Source organism: Nomascus leucogenys, chromosome X (assembly GCF_006542625.1).
Source record: "Nomascus leucogenys isolate Asia chromosome X, Asia_NLE_v1, whole genome shotgun sequence".
Lineage (NCBI taxonomy): Eukaryota > Metazoa > Chordata > Mammalia > Primates > Hylobatidae > Nomascus > Nomascus leucogenys.
Genome location: NC_044406.1, coordinates 105,548,555 through 105,565,381, shown reverse-complemented (window position 1 = coordinate 105,565,381; position 16,827 = coordinate 105,548,555). Strand labels below are relative to the sequence as shown.

Genomic DNA, 16,827 nt, shown 5'->3' with positions numbered 1-16,827 from the left:
ACACCGACTCCCTTTCTCTTGCTGCAGGCTTTTCCCTGCCTCCCATTCTGAAGCCCCTCATCTTCCCCCTGTCGTTCCCGGGCCCTCCAAGCTGTCTTAGGAGACAGGAAACTCATTCTTCGAACTCCATTTTCTATGTTAGAGCCCTACACGACTCATTTTCACCTTGGGAACCCCCATTCGCTCTCTTTGATGGCCCTTCCCCAATTCTCCCCCAGATGCTGTGGGACCGACACCCCCGGGATTGCTAAAGTCAGTGCACAACTCTCCCTATTATCTGGGGAAACGAATCTGATCGCCCAGTTAACTTTGCGTTTGTTCTCCGAAAAACCCTTTCGCAATTACTGATTTGCTCAGTCACCAGGCATTAACAAGCAACGTTCTCTTGTTGCTCTTTTTTCCCCCTCAGAATAATGTGAAAGTTTCTTTGTTTGGCAGCGTTCTTCTATTTGGAGTTTGTCAGGCTACCCTTGGCAGTCACAATAACCCTGAGGCTGGAGCCCAGACAAAGGCGGGAGTTTGGAAGGATCCTAGGCCTGGTCCCTTCCTTTCCTAGGTATTTCATCCGGCTTTTGATGTGCTAACAGGCTGCGCAGAAGCAGGCCTCCACGGAGGAAGGGGTTGCCTCGTCCTAATCTGGCCCTTTTTCTGGTGGCAGGGGGAGGGGAGCAGAAGAAAGGATAGAGAGGGAAACAAATAATTAAAACCAAGCCGTGCACACATCTGCAGCCCAGAGCAGTACTTTTCCACCAAGCGTTCTGTTGGCTTGCACATAACTTACTCCTCCTCCCAACACGCAAGAGACTTGAGTAAAGATTGGCTTCCTACCTCAGAATTCTAAAAATTTCTGGCAAAAACTGCTTCCATCCCTGCCCCCAACATCTTCTTAAATCATTATAAAGTGTAATGAGCCAAACAATCTTTGTATCGGGCCCACGCATTTTTCTCAGAGCTAAATTTGGGATTAGCTGAAACAGCCCCTCCAGATCTTTTGTCAAAACTCTTCAATTTTATCATGGGGAAACAGGCTCAGACTGAGGGCACTTGGCTATAGTTAGAATCTATGTCTTTTAACATGTATGGCCAAGAAAATTTAGAGAGCTAATAAACTTATAAAAAATATTTTCATTTGCAACTAATATGACAAAGGGTTAACATTTCTTTGAGAGATCATTTGGATTGATAAGAAAATGTATAAGATTCTAGTCAATAAATGGAAAAAACAGGAACAGGTAGTTCACAAAAGAGAGCACGCCAGTGGTGAATAAGCATATTAAAAAATATTCAGTCTCAATAGTAACAAAAAGAAAAGCATGGAGATGCCACTGTCACCTACTACTTTTCTACAGGAAAGATAAAAGGGGAAAAAAAAAGGATAACACACTATTGGCGAGAGACTGGTGAGACTCACATACACTGTTGGGTATAACCTTTTATTATCCATAAAAATATTTTCTATCCATTAATCCCACTTCTAGAAATCTGCTCTTTGACCTAGTAGTTCCATTTTCAGGAATCCATCCCAAGGAGACAGAAATGCAGACAAATATTTCATTACTAAGATGCTCAGCAGAGATTCATTTTTAATACAGAAAAACTGGAAACAACCTAAATGTCCAACTTCAAATAAAATGGCTAATTAATTCACTTGAATTGTGACAAAACCATTAAAAGGCCATTCAAATATCATCATTGTGGAGTCCTAATTAGGGAAAGGGAATCAGGCTGGTGGGAGCATGAAATAGCAAAAAGAAAAAGCAAATAAGCTACAAATCTCCCTTTCTTCATGATCCAAGATGCAGCCTTCCTGCGCAAATAACTCACAATCTTCCCATGCCCAGCTATCACCAGACACCTGTAAGTTAGCTCATTGCAACCTTGGCATTATCAGTATTACACAAAGACCTCTTCAACAGACAGCATAAACACCACCCTATAAAATTTCCAGCAAGCCTGTGTCTCCTGGCAGTTGGCTTCTCTCTTGCAGGCTGCCCTTTGTCTCTCTGGCAACATATTTTCCTACTTTTTCTAATAAATCTACCTTCTTTTAACTAAAACTGTTTTGGTAAATTCTTTTACCAAAAATCATGACATGGCAAAACGCTTGTGTTTTAATCTTGAGGGAAAAACAGGATACAAAGCTATATACAGTATGAACTCAACTATGTCAAAAAATTCATAAAAGAAAGCATGGAAGGAAACATGCTAAAATGTTAACTGTTGTGATTGTTAGTTTCTTCTTTATACCTTTCTACATTTTCCACAATGGGCACGTGTCACTTTTAACCTCAAGAGGGAAAATAGTTTATTATTTATTTTCTGAAAAAAAAAAAGTAGAATGATAATACATGTTCACTGTAACAAACTCAATAAGTGAGTGTATAAAGTAAAAAATGAAACTCCTTTCTCCCTCTCCAAGCTCCCCAAACAGTACTTAAATCAGGCCCATACTTTAGCAGTTTGGCTTATATTCTTGCAGACATGCAACATACACACACACACACATGCACACACACACACACGCACACACACACACACACATTTTGTTTTATAAAACTGGGGGAAATTTTATATAATAAAAGTTTTACCATTTTTTCCCAATAAAGAGAGACACAGAGTAAAAAAACAAAACAAACCAAGCCATTAGCTCCCCACCCAGATAACCCCTGCTGGAAAGTTTTTTCAAAGTAATATTTGTCTAAAGTTAGAAAATTCAAACTATGGGAAAATATAGAAGACAACTGAAGTCCCTCTCCTCACCCTTGATTCTCTTTCCTCAAAACCACTATTAAATCTGGGGAAAGTGTTTTCATGGAGGGATGGGGAGGATTTATAATTCTCATTTATCATAGTCCAGTGTCTCTTCTGCTACACCTCTGTGTCCCCTTGGAGGATAATGGATTAAAGGAAGTCCTGCTTCACATGGAGGGTAGAAAACTTGTGCAACTTAAGACCTCAAGAAGTGATACAGTTTAAAAATATAAATGCTTACAAACCAGATTTGATGTTCAATAAAGTGGGCTATTAGCTAACACTGGGACGTAGAGATTGTTGAAGAAAAGCATCCCATCATTCAGGCTCATGTCAGAATCAATGCTGAATGGAATGGTCTCCTCCAGGGTGGCAGTTCTCAAGTTATCTGGAAATAAGCAAGAGTGCTCCTGAATAAAAAGCCCCCTTCAGAACATGAGAGTTGCCTTAATATGCTCTTTGGCTCCAAGTCAATTCCTAAAGCCGATGTACTTGACCCAAGGACTACTTATTTCCCAAGATACATGTTAAGTCTTTTAGTGTTTTCAAACTTTCTGTCTCCTTTTAATTATTTTCAAAGGTTTTAAAGAGCTTTTAACGAAAAATAGAACAATTGGCTGATTAGCTAGAAAATGTTTGGGAAATAATTCAGCCTAGTAAGGAAGCAAATAAATCCAAAGGAACATAAAAACAATGCACCATTTCTCATCATTCAAATGACTGGAGTGTTCTTTTTTCTCTTTTGTTTCTTGGAGCTTTTTAAGAATGGTAATACTTGGTGTTGGCAAGCACAGAGTAAAATAAGCACTCTGACACAATTGGCAAGAATGAAATTGCTAGAATGCAAGATTCATTTTGTGCAGCAATGTATTTCAAGCCCCTAGACCATGTCTGGCACATACTAGGCATGCAATAAATATTTGTTGAACTTAATTATATTGTAAAAGGGTTTAGACTTTCTAGAAAGTCCTTTGGCAATATGCAATAAAAGCCTCAAACTATTCCTAGCCTGTGGCCAAGAAATTTAACTTCCAGGAATTTCCCCCAGGGAAGTGTTCAGAGATGTGAACAGAGATTTGTGTAGAAGAATCACAAAGCATGATACATGATAGCAAAAAACTGGAAACAGCCTAAGTATCCAAAGATGCTCCCCATCTCACTCAGAGTAAAAGCTCAAGTCCTTATAGCACCTACAAGGCCCTACAGGATCTGTGGTACTCTACCCACCCTTACCTTTAAGACATTAGGATCTCACCACTTTCTTCCCTGGTCACTCTACTCCAGCTACAGTGGCCTCCTTGCTGCCCTTTGAACAAGCAGCCATATTTCCAATTCAGGGCCTCTGTACTTGTCATTCCATTTGTCTGGAATGCCCTTCCCCAGACATTCTCATGGGTCATTCCCTCGCTGCTTTCAAATCTCACATCACCCTCTTCCTACTCCTTATCCTCCTTCCCTGCTTCATTTTCCCCCATTGCATTTACTGCTTCCTTATATACAGTATCGTTTCTCGTTTTTTTATCTCTTCCAACTTGGACATAAGGTGCACAAGAACAGAGGCTTTTTTCTATATTCTTCACTATTGTATTCCTTGTGCTTAGAATAGTGCCTGGCATGTAGTAGGTGCTCAACAAATACTTGTGGAATTGAGTTTGAGTATGGAAACCCATTATGTTAAATACTTATGCACAGAAAAAAAATCTGAAGGAAATGCACCTAAAAGTTAAGAGTTATCTCTGGGTTATGAGATTATAGGTAATTTTTGCTATCTTCTTTATCCAGTGAATATAAACTCTTTTTATTATTGTAACAAGCAATAAAAAGTTTAAAAATTTAAAGACTAGGAAACAAAATTCTACAGTTGCCAGCTATGTCTTGAGTGATAGTATATGGATCCACATTCCCAATTTCAGAGACTGGAGACTTCGTGCTGAGATTTTAAAGAGAACCCAAAGGAACCTGCCCATCTACATCCACTCAACCAACCTTGATTGAGCTCTAGCTCCATGCTAAACTGTGTGGTGAGCCTACGGATGCAAAGTCCTTTCCCTCAAAGAAGGAGCTCACAGTCTAGCAAGGGGAGACACACAGTCAAAAGGTTACAGATGCTGCAGTTGAGGTCTCCACATGGTAAGGGGGAGGTTGGCAAGGGATGGTGGGAGGTGTGATCTAGGAAGGTTTCATACAGGGAATGACATTGAGCTAAGTCTTAAAAATTTTCATGGCACCAGTTAGGCCTATCAGTAAAAAAAAAGAGAAAAAGAAAAAAAAATTCACCAAGTGGACAAGGAAGGGGATAAATTTTCTGGGGAACCAGTAGTTCTCAAACTTTAGTGAGGATCAGAATAATCTGGAGAGGGGGAGGGCACTTATTGAAATGTCCATTCCTAGGACCAGCCCTCAAAGATTCTAATCCAATAGGTCTAAGGAAAAGCCTGAGAATCTTTAGAAATAGCTGACATCGTTTGAGCACTTATTACTTGCCAGGCAATGTTCTAAGCCCTTTTGTGGATTAACTCGAGTACTCTTCCTAAAACACTGTGAGGCAGTTGGTTATACTATCCTATTTCACGGCTGAGGAAACAGGTACAGAAAAGTTAAGGAACTTGTCCACTGTCACACAGCTAGTAAGTGGAATGTCAGAACTCAAATATAGTCAGTCTGGTTCCAACCTTGGCTGTTTACCATTAAGCTATTTGACCTGCATTCTAACATGTGAACAAGCACCCCAGGTGATTCCAATCCAGGTCAGAAACACTGAGATAGAAGAAGCAATCTGGGGCCGGGCACAGTGGCTTACGCCTGTAATCCCAGTGCTTTGGGAGGCTAAGGTTGGTGGACTGCTTGAGCCCAGGAGTTTGAGACCAGCCTGGGGAACATTGCGAGACCCTGTCTCTACAAAAAATGCAAAAATTTAGCCGGGTGTGGTAGTACATGCCTGTAGTCCCAGCTACCTGGGAGGATCACCTGAGCCCAGGAGGTCAAAGCTGCAGTGAGCCATGATCGTGCCACTGCACTCCAGCCTGGTCAACAGAGCGAGACCCTGTCTCAAAAAAAAAAAAAAAAGCATTCTGAACAAAGGTACAGAGGTGCAAAACAGCATGTCCCATTCTAGGAAAACCTTCTAATGGCTCCCCATCTTCAGTGAAATCAAGTCCAGAGTCCTTGGCATGATTTACCCAACTGTGGTGTGATACCTACCCAGATTTCACCTCCCACCCCCACTTCAGGACCCACGCACTCATTCTCCCAGGTCCCCCACTGCTGAAAGTGTTGGTGACTGACAGCTTGCAACGAAATCCTCTTCCTGAGATTGCACTGGGCTAAAGAGAGCTTTCTAGCCCAAAGTCACAGATCCTTCTTAGTGCAGCCTGCAGGTAATGAATGGCCAATACAGGGTTATAAAGGCCTGTCTCCCTTTCCCATCTAAGGACAACTCTGAGGAGTCATATCAGGCTCAGAGCTCCCTGTGGGATTGATGGAAGCTGCATTGTGACTGCACTGAAGCTCAGCTTCTCCCTCCGCCCGATCCTACTCCCTTGTCTTACATTTCAGGTGTAGATCCCAAGAGCACTATTCAGTCAATTTTCTACATAGTAAACTCCATCACAGAGTCTCTTTCCCAGGCAACTCAACCTTCCATGATCTGGCCTCAGATTACTTGTCCAGCTTTATCTCTTTCTACTTTCTCTTTACCCTCAACACTCCAACCATAATGAAGCTAGGAATGATGTGGCCAATGTCACAGCTAATGTGTATTTCCTGAGTGCTATGAACACTTTACATGTGATTCCATTTGTCTGGAATGCTCTTCCCCAGATATTCTCATGGGTCATTCCCCTTCCTGCTTTCAAATCTCGTTTATCTCACAAGTGAGGTTCTATTATCATCCTCTTTTCATAGATGAGAAAAGCCAATACACAGATAGGTTAAGCTACTTGTCCAAAGTCACACAATTAGTAAGAGGCAGTGCTGGGATTTAAACTCAGCACTCCGGCCCCAGAGCCCATGCTTTACATGAGATCATTTTGCTTTTTCAAAGTGTCATGCTCGTAGGAGCATGGAGGTTGCAATTGGAGGGATGGAGACTAGAGCAGGGACACCAGCCTTACCGCAGGAGAAAATGAAGGCTTAAATCAATGTTGGGATAGTGAGGACGTAAATGCAAGGATAGATATGATAAATATTAAGGAGGTGGATGGGACAGGGCTTTGGATTCCTCCTCTATTTCTCCCATTCCTTCTACATCTGACTTACGCCCCCAATTTTTGCATGGGTGGATGGCATACCATTCATCAAGAGAAGATAAGTAGCAGGAGGAGCAAACTTGCAACAAGGACATTGTATGCAAATGGGGGTTGTGTTTTAAAGTGTGGTTCATAAACCAGCAGCTTTGGCATCCGCTGGGAGCTTGTTGGAAATGCACGATCTTGGGCAGTATGCCAGAATCTGCATTTTAACAAGTCTTCCAGATGATTCACATGCACATTAATGTTTGAAAAGCACGGGCATAAGGAACATTCTGGTGGGGATATCCAGTAATATGTCCAATTGGATATTTGGGTTTGGGGCTCAGGATGGAGGTCTAGACTGGAGGGGTAAAGACAGGAGGTAACAGCCTATGGGTGGTAGCTGAAACCACTGGCATTGAATTAGATCCCAAGGTGAATATAGGGCAGAGGTCTCTCTCTCTTCAAGGCTCATTGCACAATGTTCTAAGCCAAGGTTGAAAATTGTTAGCCTTGGTGACTACAGCTGGCTCGAACACGTGTTTATTTGACCCTCACATTATTTTAATTTTTAAAATATTAGATGTAAGCACTTAACCAACAGATTTTTACATAAAACCTGTATCTCTGACATAACAATCTTCTCTTAAAAAATGAGAAGATCACTTTGGGAGGCCAAGGTGGGCAGATCACTTGAGGCCAGGAGTTCGAAACCAGCCTGGCCAACATCATGAAACCCTGTCTTTACTAAAAATACAAAAATTAGCTGGGTGTGGCACGAGAATCGCTTAAACCCCAGCCTGGGCGACAGAGCAAGACTTTGTCTCAAAAGAGAGAGAGAGAGAGAGAGAGAGAGATCTGGCATTATATCTTGATTAGCAGCTGCCTCCTTTAGCAGGTACACCTAAAGAAGCCCCACTTCTGCCTGCTGTATCCCCAATGCTGAGAACAAGTATCAGCTGTCTTTTATTACATTTGCTCTGTTTTTGTTAAAGCAGAATTAGGTGGATAATCAAAATTTTTTTGTACCTATGACTCTATCAAAAGTGGAAAATGAAAGACAGAGAACAGGGTTACTATTTCAAAACAAAAACAGGGCAAGAACACATTTCTTTGTGATTTCTGGCATATACTACATTGTCACACATCAACCAGACTCGCATTACTTACTCATATGACTGGCCTGGCATTTATAGGCAGGTTGCAGAGAGAAAAAGAAGGCCAAGATAGAGTCTTGGGGAAGATTAACATTGTAGGAATAAGTAGAGGAAGAGAAACCCACCAAGGAGATTGAGAATAAAAAACACAAGTGGTAGGAAAATGGCAGAATAATGTGGTCCGATAGAAGCAAATGGAGGCGAGAGGGTTTCCAGGAGGGAGAGGTTTACAATGCCAAGGGCTGTAAATGGATCAAGAAAGATGAAAACTAAGGTGTCAGTTGGACTAGGCAGTTAGGAAGTCCTGGGTTACCTATGCCAGACTCTTTTTATTGTGGCATGAGAAGGGTGGAAGTCTGGTTCCAGTGGCCTAGGGAGTGAGTGGAACATGAGGATTGAGGAGATCTACCTCTCAAAAAAGAAGTTTGAGAAGCTTGACTAAGGCAGAGGAGGTAGGGAAAAGAGGGAATTGGATTCCCTGGTTTGATTTTCGTTCTTCTGAAAACTGTCATAGACTTGAGTTGCAGCAAGGTAGGTAGTAAGGCTTAGAGGTTGAAAATACAGGACAGAGTGGGTACTTTTTTTTTTTTTTCTTTTTGAGGTAGAGTTTTGCTCTTGTTGCCCAGGCTGGAGTGCAGTGGTAGGATCTCGGCTCACTGCAACCTCTGTCTCCCGGGTTCAAGCGATTCCCATGTCTCAGCCTCCGGAGTAGCTGGGATTACAGGCACCTGCCACCACTCCTGGCTAATTTTTGCAAATTTTTTAGTAGAGATGGGATTTCGCTATGTTGGCCAGGCTGGTCTTGAACTCTTGACCTCAAGCGATCCACCCACCTCAGCCTCCCAAAGTGCAGGGATTACAGGCGTGAGCCACCTCACCCCGCCCAGAGTGGATATTAATCAACCCTGTGGCATGGAATGAGACAAGAGAGGATGAAATCGAAAGAACAGGTGGAAGGATCATAGCTTCTCCTTTAAGAGGAGAGGGAGAGGGAATTCAAACCTGACAGCTTCAATGTTTTCCATGAAGTAGGAGGCAAGGTCAACTGTGAGGGAAGCAGAATGGGGAAACAGCAAGGGCTTGAGTGTTGGCCAAGGCTAATATTTTTACCATTCCCTCCATAGGGGCTTTTGGAAACAGGAAGAAACAGGAGAAATACAGGCATTATGTTGCCTAGGAAACACAGTGGTTTGCTAAAGCAATAGTACGTTCTTTCGAATCTTATTAACCCTTTCATATCCATTGCCACCTCAAAGAGAGCTAACTGGTGAATAGGGATGGAAGTAGAGAGAATTTTGCTCCATAGAACACACAGTGGGTATCTTCTTTAGCCTGAGGAAAATATGAGGGTATGAATAGCCCTGGGACAGAAGACTTAAATAAAATAGGAGAGACCGGCAAAGAAGTGGCAGGCAGTAAGGTGTCAAAGATATTCCCCTATTTCCTTGTGCTTGTGTGTGCCCCACACCACACACACACTCTCTCTCTCTTTCTCTTTCTCTCTGTCTCTCTCTCTCCATCCCTTTGCGTGTATACAGGGGCGATCCCACTTTCCCACCAAGCAGAAATATCTAGGGTTAATATCTGGGGTTAATATGTGGGAATTATCCTGTCCTTGATTTTTCTGGATATGGTAAGATAATCTAATTGAAAATGAATTGTCTTCTGTTTTTTTCTGCTATAAGTTCATCGCTAAACAAAATTTATCTTTCTCTCTCTTACTCTTGCCACAGAGGATGGCCAGGGCTTTGTGACAAGGAGATCTGAACTTTACTTATGCCAGGAAGAAAGTAGAGAGGGCTTTGTTTCTAATAAGTCTCTATGTTATTGAGCGCTTTGAGCTGAACTGAGAGTGAAGGTCTCTGAGGGTGGGGAGGAGTGGAGTGTGGATCAGCTATATGCACCAGCCTAGGCACATATTGTGGTTGGGAGGCAGTGTCCCAGAGTGTCCAGGATCCACGTCCTGGTCCGCATACCCACACCCATGACTCCCCAGAAGCCCATAGCAGGGGGTGTGTAAATTCTACTGAGGAAGCCTTTCCCTTCAGACTCAGTTGTCCTCCCCAAGCTGATGCTAGTCCATCATTTTTAGTGACTTTAACATCAATCTGGATGACCTATCCCACACCATGACCTTCCACTTCCTTGACTTTCCTCACCTCCAACCACCTTTTCCTTTACCCCACATTAGCCACCCTCTCTTGGTCATACACTAGACCTTTTCAAAAGCCCAGCTGTGATTAAACCCAACTGTTCCCCCATTCCCTAACTGAACATAAACAACTGAACATTGTAGTAGAAAGCACAGTACTCTACTTGCTGGTCTCACTTGAAAAAAAAAAAGCTTTGGAAAAGAATCAAAACTGTTTTATTTACAGATGACATGATCATCTACGTAGAAAATCTAACGAATTCTACAATTAAGCTACTAGAACTAATGAGTAAGTTAGCAAGGCTAAAGGATACAAGATTGATATATAAATATCAATTTTATTTCTGTATCCTATTCAATAGCAATGAACAATCAGAAATCAAAATGAAGAAAGAGACAATAACATCCACAACAACATTAAAACATCCACAACAACATATTAAACATGAAATAATTTGGGACAAAAAGTATATGATTCCATCTATGTAAATGTCCAGAAAATGCAATTTAACATATAGTGACAGAAAGCAGGTCAGTGGCTACCTGGGGATAATGAATGAGGAAGAGCTCACCTGAAAAAATTTCACTAAAATTTACAAGTGAATTATGCTGTACAAGAATTATACTACACAGTCGTGCTCAATTTTCTCTCCCACTGTCATTCCTTGTGAGGACTCTATGACACCATTTTCGCTGTCTACAAACCTTCAGTGTCCCCTCTCTATTCTTACTTTCAGCTGATGATATTACATTTCATTTCTTTAAGAAAATAGAAACAATTAGATGTAAACTATCATCTCCCTGACACCAAACCCACCAAACCCTATCTCCAGCTGTATTCTCTGTTTTCCTTCTTGGTACTGTGCAGAGAGTGTCTTTACTCCTATCAAGGGCCTTCCCCTTGAACTCTGCATCTATTTGCCTAATTCTCAAAACCCTGGCTCTCACAGTTTATCTTCTTCTCTCCTTGATCGTACTTATGAGCACATAAACATGCTTTAGTGTTTCTTCTCTTTTAAACACCTTCCCCGGGGCCGGGCGCCATGGCTCACGCCTGTAATCCCAGCAATTTGGGAGGCCAAGGCGGGCAGATCACTTGAGGTCAGGAATTTGAGACCAGCCTGGCCAACGTGGTGAAAGCCTGTTCTCTACTAAAAATATAAAAATTAGCTGGGTGTGGTGGCACGTGCCTGTAATCCCAGCTACTTGGGAGGCTGAGGCGGGAGGATCGCTTGAGCCCAGTAGGTGGAGGTTGTAGTGAAGCGAGAGTGTGCCACTGTGCTACAGCCTGGGCGATGGGAGAGAAACTGTCTCAAAAAAACAAAACAAAACAACAACAAAAAACCAAAACCAAAACCAAAACCAAAAACCTTCCCCTAACCCCAAATCTTCCTAGTAGCTACTCCCCTGCATTTTCTGTTCCCTGTGTATCCAAACTTCTACAAAGGGTTGTCTATATGTATCATCTCCACATCCTTGCCTCCCATTCTCTCTTCTACTCACTCTACTGGGCTTTTGCCTGCATCACTCCTTCAATGCCATTCTTGTTTATGTTCTGATTCCATGGACACTTTTGTAACTTTGTCTTTGGACTCTGTCTCTCAGAGTACAAAGTACACTCAGAGCACTTTGTACACACAGTACAACATTTGACGGAGTTGATCACTACACCCTGAAATACTTTCCTTACTTAGTTTCTGGGATACATCCCACATCCTTTGATGGTTTTTCTCCTTTCTTATTCACTACTCCTTCTCAGCTGCCCATACCATTTCCACCTCCTTTGCCAAACTTTTAAATGTTGGAGTGTGCCCCAGATACGTCCTGGGCCAGCATCTGTTCTCATTCTCTGCTCAGGTGATTTCATTCAGTCCTAATGTTTTTCATATACTTAAGACTCACATATTTAAAGTTTGTATGAAAGACAAAAGGAAGGAGAAAAAATCATAAAATAAACTTTTTACCCTGGTCTTACCCCTGGACTCCAGATCCTGTTTACATTAGGCATACTTGACATCAATAGGTATCAGAATATTTACATGTCCTAAACAGAACTTTTAATTTCATCCTTGTATTAGTCGCTGTTCAGTGGTGAGAAACAGAAACTGCTTAGTTATTTAGAGGAGAAAAGGATGGGACACAGGGAATTAAGAGCTTACAAAAATCAGTGGAAGGGCTGGAAGAACAGGCTATAGCCTCGGGCTGTAGGAATGACTACCAGGACTCTATCACTAAATAGGCCCATTAGGGGTACTGTGACCTCTGCCCTCAGGCAGAAAAGTGGGTCATCAGGAAGCCTCCGCTAGGATGGTTGACTTCAAGAATAGAACAACGCCCAGGACCTCTCCGCCCGGCCCCGCGCCAGAGTCCCGCCTCGCCCTCCGGCCGCAGCCGTGTCTGGCCTCCTGCTGCGCCCGCTTGCGCCCTGGACCCACGCCATTTCCTGCGGCTGTGCGCGCACCTCGACTGCACGCCCGATATCTGGGCGCTGCACCACTGGAGCGGCCGCCTCATCCCTTTCTCGCGCCGCGCAACTCGCCTCTTGGACGCGGCCTTCTTCCTATGCTGCCTGCGCGAGCCGCCACCAGTCTACTCCGACTTGGCGCAGGTGGTGGGCTGCCAGTGGCCATCTCCATCAAAGGCAGCTGAAAGTTTCTTATCAAAAGAAATTTGGCTGGCACCCCCACAGTTCTACGAAATGAGAAGACTTGAAAATTTTACCTCTCTCTGATTTGCACAAATTTTGTTTGGATCGTGTATTAGAAGGACTGGAAAGATGGCTGCCGATCACCTTGTTAACTGCTGATGGGATGCTCTAGCTTTTACCAGGTGATGAGCTATACTTAGAATATTCAGACTTTTTAGAAAATCTTTTGTCTGCTGAAAAAAAGACTGAGGAAATCATAAAGGAAGGCAAGCAATTTCACTGGAAAGTGATATACAATCACCATCTTTACGATACTCACGTGACTGTTCAAAGTATAAACACGTTTATCCTAAGTAAAAGCCATTTGTAGGGTGCTCATGCTTGTTTGTAAACTGGTCTATTTGAAGTCCTTGTGAATAATAAGGGTTGAATTTCAACTTGCTTGAAACTTAAGGAAGTGTGTGCCTATAAAAGTTATACGGCTGGGCGCGGTGGCTCATTCCTGTAATCCTAGTACTTTGGGAGGCTGAGGCGGGTGGATCACTTGAGGTCAAGAGTTCGAGACCACCCTCGCCAACATGGTGAAACCCCCGTCTCTACTAAAAATACAGAAATTAGCCAGGCGTCGTGGCACACGCCTGTAATCCTAGCTACTAGGGAGGCTGAGGCAGGAGAATCGCTTGAATCCGCGAGACGGAGGTTGCAATGAGCCGAAATTGCACCACTGCACTCCAGCCTGGGCAACAGAGGGAGATTCCATCTCAAAAAAAAAAAGGGGGGGTGTATTATTGAGAGGTGACAGCGTGCTGGCAGTCCTCACAGCCCTCGCTCACTCTTGGTGCCTCCTCTGCCTGGGCTCCCACTTCGGTGGCACTTGAGGAGCTCTTCAGCCCACCGCTGCACTGTGGGAGCCCCTTTCTGGGCTGGCCAAGGCCAGAGCCGGCTCCCTCAGCTTGCAGGGAGGTGTGGAGGGAGAGGCGCGAGCGAGAACCGGGGCTGCTCGCGGTGCTTGCGGGCCAGCTGTAGTTCCGGGTGGGCGCGGGCTTGGCGGGCCCCTCACTCAGAGCAGCCGGCCGGCCCTGCGGGCCCGGGGCAATGAGGGGCTTAGCACCCAGGCCAGCGGCTGCGGAGAGTGTACTTGGTCCCCCAGCAGTGCCAGCCCACTGGCGCTGCACTCGATTTCTCACTGGGCCTCAGCTGCCTTCCCACGGGGCAGGGCTCGGGACCTGCAGCCTGCCATGCCTGAGCCTCCTACCCCCTCCATGGGCTCCTGTGTGGCCGGAGCCTCCCCAATGAGTGCCACCCCCTGCTCCACTGCGCCCAGTCCTATCGACCACCCAAGGGCTGAGGAGTGCGAGCGCACTGCATGGGACTGGCAGGCAGCTCCACCTGCAGCCCCGGTGCAGGATCCACTGGGTGAAGCCAGCTGGGCTCCTGAGTCTGGTGGAGATGTGGACAACTTTTATGTCTAGCTCAGGGATTGTAAATACACCAATTGGCACTCTGTATCTAGCTCAAGATTTGTAAACACACCAATCAGCACCCCGCGTCTAGCTCGAGGTTTGTGAATGCACCAATTGACACTCTGTATCTAGCTGCTCTGGTGGGGCCTTGGAGAACCTTTATGTCTAGCTCAGGGATTGTAAATACACCAATCAGCACCCTGTGTCTAGCTCAGGGTTTGTGAGTGCACCAATCGACACTCTGTATCTAGCTGCTCTGGTGGGGCCTTGGAGAACATTTGTGTCGATACTCTGTATCTAACTGATCTGATGGGGACGTGGAGAACCTTTATGTCTAGCTCAGGGATTGTAAATGCACCAATCAGCACCCTGTCAAAACAGACCACTTGGCTCTACCAATCAGCAGGATGTGGGTGGGGCCAGATAAGAGAATAAAAGCAGGCTGCAGGAGCCAGCAGTGGCAACCCGCTTGGGTCCCCTTCCACACTGTGGAAGCTTTGTTCTTTTGCTCTTTGCGGTAAATCTTGCTACTGCTCACTCTTTGGGTCCACACTGCTTTTATGAGCTGTAACACTCACCGCGAAAGTCTGCAGCTTCACTCCTGAAGCCAGCGAGACCACGAGCCCACCGGGAGGAACGAACAACTCCAGACGCACCGCCTTAAGAGCTGTAACACTCACCGTGAAGGTCTGCAGCTTCACTCCTGAGCCAGCGAGACCACGAACCCACCAGAAGGAAGAAACTCCGAACACATCCGAACATCAGAAGGAACGAACAACTCCAGACGCACCACCTTAAGAGCTGTAACACTCACCGCGAGGGTCCGTGGCTTCATTCTTGAAGTCAGTGAGACCAAGAACCCACCAATTCCTGACACATTATAATGCAGTGTTTCTAATTTCAGGGAGCTCTCTTGCTTATTTTAATTATTTTTTTTTTTAAAAAAGACATTTATTCAACATCACGATCAGACTGTTATATTTAGCAATCAACAGCATGGGTGCAAAAAAAAATCTACATTTAAAACCCTTTGTTAGAATGCTTTATACTTTCCACAGAACAGAAACTAAAATAACCTGTTATACAATTAGTCACAAATACAGTTCTCGAGTTTTTTGCCCATATACATGAGTATTTGTCTAAAACATGTCTTCTTTGTAGCAGCTAGGCCCTGCCACCACTGTGCTTGGCTGAGTTCACAAATCTGTTGTAACCTGTAGCTTCCCTGTCACTTCTCTGGCTCCTCTCCTGCTAAGCTTTGTTTCCTAATTTAAATCTTCTGCCACTGCCACAGCCACTGCTACTACTGGAACCACCATAGCCACCTTGGTTTCGTGGTTTGGCAAAGTATTGGCCTCCACCATCATAGGAGCCAGAGCTTCTGCCTCCAAAATTTCCTCCCTTCATGGGTCCAAAACTTGAAGACTGATTGTTATAATTGCCAAAATCATTGTAGCTTCCACCACCTGCAAAATTGCTTCCATCATTACCAAATCCATTATAGCCATCCCCACTGCCACCATATCCACCACCACCACCATGGCTGCCACCAAAGCCACCACGATCACTGAAGTTTCTTCTACGACCAAAGTTGTCATTCCCACTGAAACCACCTCCAAGACCACCACCAAAGTTTCCAGAACCACTTTGTCCTCTTTGGCTGGATGAAGCCACTCGCCATCTCTTGCTTTGACAAGGCTTTCCTAACCTCACAGTTGTGGCCATTCACAGTGTGACAAGCTTATCCACAGAGTCATGGTCGTCAAAGGTTACAAAGGCAAGGCCCCTTTTCTTGCCACTGCCTCAGTCAGTCATGATTTCAGTCACTTCAATTTTTCATACTGTTCAAAATAATCTCTTAAGTGATGTTCTTCAGTATCTTCTTTAATGCCACCAACAAATATCTTTTTCACAGTTAAGTGGGCACCTGGTCTTTGAGAATCTTCTCTTGAGACAGCTCTCTTTGGTTCCACAACTCTTCCATCCACTTTGTGTGGCCTTGCATTCACGGCTGCATCCACCTTCTCCACAGTGGCATATGTGACAAACCCAAAGCCCCTGGAGCACTTGAAGTTTGGATCTCTCATTACCACACAGTCCGTGAGCATTCCCCGTTGCTCAAAATGGCTCCTCAGGCTCTCATCTGTTGTTTCAAAGCTCAACCCTCCAATGAAGAGCTTCCTCTGCTGTTCAGGCTCTTTAGGAGACTCTGACTTAGACATGACGGAAGGGAGAAGAGAGACTTTAACGATGCTTCTTCGGTGGCCTCCATGGGCAGAAAGGCCCGTATTTTATTCTTTAAACCTTACAGTGCCACATGTATGAAGTTTGTAAAGTATTAATGATCTTGTTAACCAAAACAAGAAAAAAATTTCACAAGCTTCCCACTTCTGTATTGTTTTATTATCTCAAAAGTTTAAATAAGATG

The 16,827-nt window shown here is 44.2% G+C and overlaps 2 pseudogenes; one reads left to right on the top strand and one right to left on the bottom strand.

Annotated features, from left to right (window-relative positions):
• The first annotated feature begins 9,488 nt into the window (after positions 1–9,488).
• LOC100596399 lies at positions 9,489–13,306 on the top strand (annotated as a pseudogene).
• Positions 13,307–15,650: 2,344 nt separating this feature from the next.
• On the bottom strand, positions 15,651–16,621 carry LOC100596064 (annotated as a pseudogene).
• Positions 16,622–16,827: the final 206 nt, after the last annotated feature.